Here is a 6653-nt window from a genome sequence, read left to right as displayed (position 1 = left end):
CTTGCATTGCCTCGAGCTCCTCAGATATAAAGCAGGATACAAATGTGAAAAAGAGAAAATAAAGACATGAAATAGGGACCCAGAGAAATAATGTGTGATAGAGGCACAAAGCCGAAGGCAGAGGACCAAAGAGTTAGTGGAATTGGGGGAGAAACTTACCTAGGGCTGTGTGCTATTGACAGGAAGGTGGCAGGCAAGACAGCTTTGGAGGCTCTGGTTAGAAAGCTAGTCCTAAACTACATGTAGACCCCAACACTGGCCTGAAGTCCTGTACATTGAAGAGTTACATGGAAAGAAGATTTTTGCCAAATACTGTATTTCTTCGATTCTAATCGAAGAAATACAGTATTATTTCTTGTAAGACGCACACTAATTTCAGTACCACCAACAGAAAAAAAAGCTTTGATTCTATGAAATAATAAACACACCCGCGATTCTAAGACACACCCCATTTTTAGAGATGTGTATATGGGGGGGGGGGAAGTGTGACTTAGAATCGAAGAAATATGGTAGAACGCATTGGGAACATTGTGTAAGAGGCAACAGAGCAGCCTTCTGCAAGCTGGTGCCCTCCAAATGTGCTGGACTACAAGTTCCCTAATCCCCAGTCAGTGGGATGTGCTGGTTGGGGATGATTGGATTTTTAATCCAATAAATCTGCAGGGCACCAGTTTTGGGAAGACTGATGGAAACCAACCAATCCATTCTTTGATTGCTGTACGTTGTTGAGCAAGCAAACTTGTAAGCACTCGGAGTCGAAGATACCTGCCTCCCACATCACCAATGCTCTCACCATCATTCCCACATTCTTTATTAGGATTTTATGCATCTGGAAAATAGATCAGTTTCCCTGCCATCACACTTTGAACAGGCCTTTTAAAATATAGGATCCTTTAATTTGAAAGCTTTTTGGGCTGACCAACTGTGTCAAGCACTGAAAGAATTCTTACCTGCTGGACCTAAATAATGGCCTGCCCACAAACTATTATTTACCTCTCATTTGACCTTGGCAAGAATTTGGCAGTTATTCTAACTCTGTGTGTCACAGCTATTATGCAATTTCTTCTGCAAGATCTATTATTTCTGGATGCCAACAGTTTCATGTTGATGGGTGATGTACACTGGCAATTCAGGAAGCTTCCTTTGTGCTTTATAATTATTTATTATAATGTACAAGAGGAAGCATGCTTGCACGGTTAAGACACAAAGAGCACTGGGTGTCAAAAATGGGGTGAGTCAGTGCCTCTATCCCGTGCACGACGGTGATCTCAGAATGCCACGGGCTTCAGTTTCAGTGGCATGTCATCTGTAGTTTAGTGGCCCAGCCTTGGCTGCTATTTTGTTGTTCATTCTTATGATGAATGGGAGGGTGGTTTCAGGTGGTCTTTTGCAGAGACACCTTTAGTAAATGTATATGGTTTTAATGAATATGCCAATATATGTTGCTTTTTTCATTTTATTATTTTTGTAGATCACTTTGGGACTCTCTCTGGTTGTGCAAAAGTGATATTTAAATTTAACAAACAAACAGTGCAATCCTATATTTGTCTATTTGGATTTAAGTTCTGTTGAGTTCAATGGGGCTTACTCCTAAGTAAGTGGATTACTAGGATTGCAGCCTAAACTAACTAAACTTCGATATGGATCACAGTCAAGTGTATGCTCCAATGTCAGTGAGAGGTGAATCTGGGTTTCAGTCAGAACTCTAAAGGAGCTACCCAAGATGCTTGGACAGCTCCTTTAGAGTTCTGACTGAAACCCGGAGTGGATTCACCTCTCACTGACATTGGAGCCACCAGCTTCCACTGATCATGGTGATAACCTTAGGACATGTGGCTTCCATACAAACCACCTTGGCTTTGGAGGAGGAAGGTGTTCCCATTAAAACAAAACCGCCCTCTGCAAGCTCGTCAACGAATCTGTGGGGCTGAACTGGGACCCCCTCATTAAGGGGTGTTCTTTCCCATCAGGTGCTTTTTTATAATCTCCTGATGACACATGAAAGGAAGATTCCAGCAACCTCACGGCCTTCTTCACCCAATTTTCAAAGCCACCCCAGGAATCAGAGCCAGCTGCAAAAAAAGAGGAAAAATAATACATTTAGGATTAAACCATTCTGACCCCAGGGATTTGTTTTGAGTATCAGAACTGAATGCAACCGTTCACTGTCCTAACACACAGAAAAATCCACTCCTGGTTAACCCAACTTGTCTTCTTTTCAGCAGTATAATTTAGGAGTCCAGGGTGAGGGAGCCTTTTTGTTGCTGCTATTGTTAAATAGTTGGGAGGCAGAATTCCTTGCCAGTCTGCTGCAAATCAGCCAGAGTTCTGCCCACCCCCTCAATAACTGAAGACAACACTTGTGCTCCTCAGCAACACATTGGCCCCCTTTGTGCAGGCAGAATGTGGCCCTTTTGTGATTCACAGTATTCTGCTTGTTTGGCACAGAGCACTCCTTTTCATGCTCCCCTGGGATAGGAGTGGGGAAGAGGTCATGTCTGTCCTTCAGGGCACAACTGCTGGGTGCTTGGCCCCAGTGGCAGGATGGAAGCTTGTATTTCAGCCTCCCCCAGCCTGGTGCCCTCCAGATGGGCTGGACTACAACTCCCATAATCCCACAGCCCCTGGCTGTGGGATTATGGGAGTTGAAGTCCAGCCCATCTGGAGGGCACCAGGCTGGGGGAGGCCACTGCATTTTGTGGGCAGGCTCCCGGCATGTCAAGAAGTCTTTGCTCCTGCCTCCTTTCCTCCCTTGTGCTTTTAAGCGTCACCACGAAATGAAGTACTCTGTGGAAGGGGAGCTGCCAAGTAAAATACAGCGGAGGCTGGTGGCTCCGATTCGGTGGACTCTAAAGGAGCAATCCAAGATGCTAAACCCCATCTCTAACATAGATTCGGCACTGTGGATAGCTCCTTTTGAGTCCTGTCTGAAACCCAGAATGGATTCGTAGCCCTCCTGAAATCAGAGCCACTAGTCTCCACTGGTAAACTGCAAGGAAGGTGAAAGAGGCCTGTGTGTCTCCACAACGAGGCACATTGACTGGTCCTGGAAGTGCTACGTGGCTGGATTGGTAGCAGGCTATTTTGGTGGGAACCATCTGCAGCACTGACTGGTTGATGATGGGGTACATCAGCGACAGAACCAGGCTCTGTTCTCTGCTGATAAGCAACACTCTTTCCTCCCTCTCTCTTAAACAGATGCATTTCACTTTATCCTGAGCAGATCCCTGTATTCTTCCTTCCAGCCCTTTGAAAATCTGAACGAAACAGAAATATCAATTCTAGCAAAGCCACAAAAGTCATGTTTGGGGGTGGGGGGGGAGTTTGTTAAAAGGGTTTTCTCTGCCGTGACTGCCTTGTACGTAAAGAGCGAGGGCAGAAGAACATGCTCTTCCTTGTTCAGTGCTAATCTATAACCCTGATTAACAGCTGCCCTCCTGGCCTGTTCCATGGGGCTGCTGCAAACTCACTAACCATTTATTGGAGATTCATCCCTCCCCACCCCACTGAAGAATTTTACAGCGCTCAAACTTCAACAGCATTAGGGAGGAAGGGACAAGGGCAAATGAAAGCAAGTGCAGCCACATATAGTGACATATTTAGGTTTGGGATGAAAACAAAAGGGTTTCCTGCCTTTCATAATCACAGTTTTTAAGTGTATTATATGATTTTTTTTATTTCACTAATCTTAATTACAGATCAGCCTTCCCTAACCTAGTGCCCTCCAAATGTGTTGGACTACAACTTCCATCATCCCCATCCAAGTATGGGCTGCCCTAGATGAGAAGAGGTTTTTTAAATTTGTATTTGTCCTCCCTTCACCCAACCACAATAAGTAACTGAGCATTCAGTTTATAAATTTTAGAAGTTGTTGTTATAAACACATAGATTTCAAAAGGTGAAACATATCAGCATCAAATGCCAACTTCGGTCTTCAGTGACTTGATACCGAAATGTTTCACGTTTTAAAATCTGTTCATTAAAAAAATATCTTGTAGAATTTGATAACTGGATGGTCAATTGCTGGTTGCTTATTGTGGTTTGGAGAGACGTCTCATCCGAAAAGCACTGAGTTGAGGCTGCTTACCCTCAAAAAAAATGGAGGGTATTTTTTGGGGTTTTTTTTTTTGCATTTCCTAAGTTTCAGTTATCGCACTTTTGGAAACACTCCCACATGATGCAGGCGAGGCTGGTAGCTCCAGTGTCGGTGGGGTGAAGAATCCTCTCTAGGTTTCAGACAGAACCCTAAAGGAGCTTTCCAAGATTCACCTTTAGAGTTCTGACTGGCTCTGACTGAAATCCAGAGAGATTCACCACCTCACTGACTTCGGAGCCCCCAGCCTCCACTGAAGAGATAGGAAATGAAGGCTTTAGTGGAGGGAGGCCAAAGAGGCGAATGTGAGCAGCAAACCAAAGGCACCACAAATCATCCCTAAAACGTTTACCAAAGTCCAGGCCAAAGGCTTGCATGTAATGAGTGCCGATTGGATCATTAATATAATGCCCCGGTGCGCTCCTGTGGCTTGGAAGCAATTGCTGGGCCAAGGGCTGGGTGAGTGAAGGCAGCAGTGGTCTTCTCCTTGGCTTCCTTTCCTCTAGGCAAGCTCAGGGAGGAGAGGCAGACCCTCCTCTTAGCCTGGCTGATGCCTCTGGCTGCATGGGATGCCCCTGTACCCAGAAGCCCCCATTCTGGTTCCAGAAACATAACCACCACTCCTTATCTGAGACACAGATACTTCCTTCCTTCCCGTCAGCTCAGTCATGTAGTTCCCCGCCTCCCTGTTACAGGCATGAAACCGAAGTGACGGATTCTTTCCAATGCATGATTTGGCAGATAAAAACACCAGAGAAAACATTCCCAGCTGCAAGTGAAGCAGGAAAGCCTGGACTTGTGCAAACAAAGGGCAATAAAAATGATTTTAAAAATCAGTTTCCCTGAAGCTGCTGTCACCACCCACACACCGTTCATGAAAGCCGCCTACATAGGAAAAAGGGCCTAAGAGCCTCTGTTTGGTTGCCAGACTTAACTGTATGATGGACAAGCAGCAGCAGCACCTGAAGATAGCTTTCGGGGTGAGACGGGGAAAGGGAGGTGAAAGACAACCAAGGTCAAATTCCTGACTAGCCCTTGCAAGAGGTCTTCTTCAGGCCGTGCATAAATAAACTATGAATTCGCTACCACAAGAGGTAGAAGCAGTCACTAATTGGGATGGTTTTAAAAGTGGATGAGACAAATTCGTGGAAGAGAAAGCGATCAATGGGTATTAGTCCTGATGGCTGTATGACTCCTCCAGTATCAGAGGCAGTCAACTTATGTACACCAGTTGCTGCAGAGGCTGCTACTGCACTCATGTCCTACTCATGGGTTCACACAGTGACCTACTTGGTCACTGTGTGAATGGAGTGCTGGACTAGGCAGACTTGGTCTGATCCAGCATTATGTTTTATTATTGATAATACTTATATGCCACTTAATATAATAAAAGCTCTAAGCGGTTTACCAAAAAAATCATTTAAACACACTATTAAAAACTATTCAGCCACAATATTTCAACCTGCCTGTTTGAAAAGGCGGGTTGTCTGTCAGAGCTGCTTCATAAGTTACTGTTTAATCAGCCTTCCCCAACCTGGTGCTCTCCAGATGTATTGGATTGCAACTTGCATTATAATAGGGATAATAGGACTTTCAGTCCAATTCGTTCAGAGGGTAACAGGTTGGGGATGGCTGATTTAAGTGTGTGTGTTTTCAGCAGCAGAAGTCACCTTCTGAGGTAGATAAGTAGCACTCCTCTTCAGGAATGCCCTCTCTATAGAAGCTTGTCCCATTCCTTCACTGCTATCTTTTTGGTGTCAGAAAAATACATTTTTGTTGTCCATAAGCACCCTGTTCCTCTTGTTACTATTAGCACTGTGGCAATGTTTATTTATTTATTTTAGCATTTTTATCCTGCCCTTTAGCCAAAAAGGCTCTCAAAGCGGCTTACAAAAATATTGCTTAAGACAGTCCCTTGCCCACACGCTTACAATCTAAATGTTTTCAATCTATTTATTTTTGACCATTTGTTGAGGGAGGGGGGCAAAAAGAATTTGCACCCAAAAATTTTGGTGAAAGGCCAAGAATTTCAGAGACATTTCTCAGGGTGCAGGGTTTCTTTCTTCCTCTTCTTTTATCATCAACAAAACCAAACCGGAAATGCCTCTCTCAGCTTTCAAGTCCTCAGCAGGCAGCAACACGGGAAAGCGCTGAGGGAAGAAGTCCTGGTTAAGTGCTCTGGGGAGGCGGAGGGGGGTGTTTCCCAGAAAGCGTGAACAGTTGGAGGGGCTGCAAGGACAGAAGGGGATAAATACAGTAAAATAAAGAGCCCCACACCACCATCACCACCCCTGAGCCACCACCTTACAGTAAGGCCCCACACAGAGAAATTTCTCAGAAATTCTCAAAATCCCTGCTAAAGAGGCATAAAAACGAAGAGGTTGTGAGAAGGCGGAGGATTTTGGCACAGCACTAATTATTATTAAGCAGCTTCTCCAACCTGGTGCCCACGGAATGTTCTGGATTTCAACTCACTTCAGCAAGGGGAATTGCAGTTTTAAACCCTTGGGGGCCATTAGGGTGGGCAAGGCACTTAAAAAGGCAAAGGAGCGCCTCATGC

This window comes from Elgaria multicarinata, chromosome 2 (genome assembly GCF_023053635.1).
Source record: "Elgaria multicarinata webbii isolate HBS135686 ecotype San Diego chromosome 2, rElgMul1.1.pri, whole genome shotgun sequence".
Taxonomy (NCBI): Eukaryota; Metazoa; Chordata; class Lepidosauria; order Squamata; family Anguidae; genus Elgaria; species Elgaria multicarinata.
Note: the sequence above shows the minus strand (reverse complement) of the source record.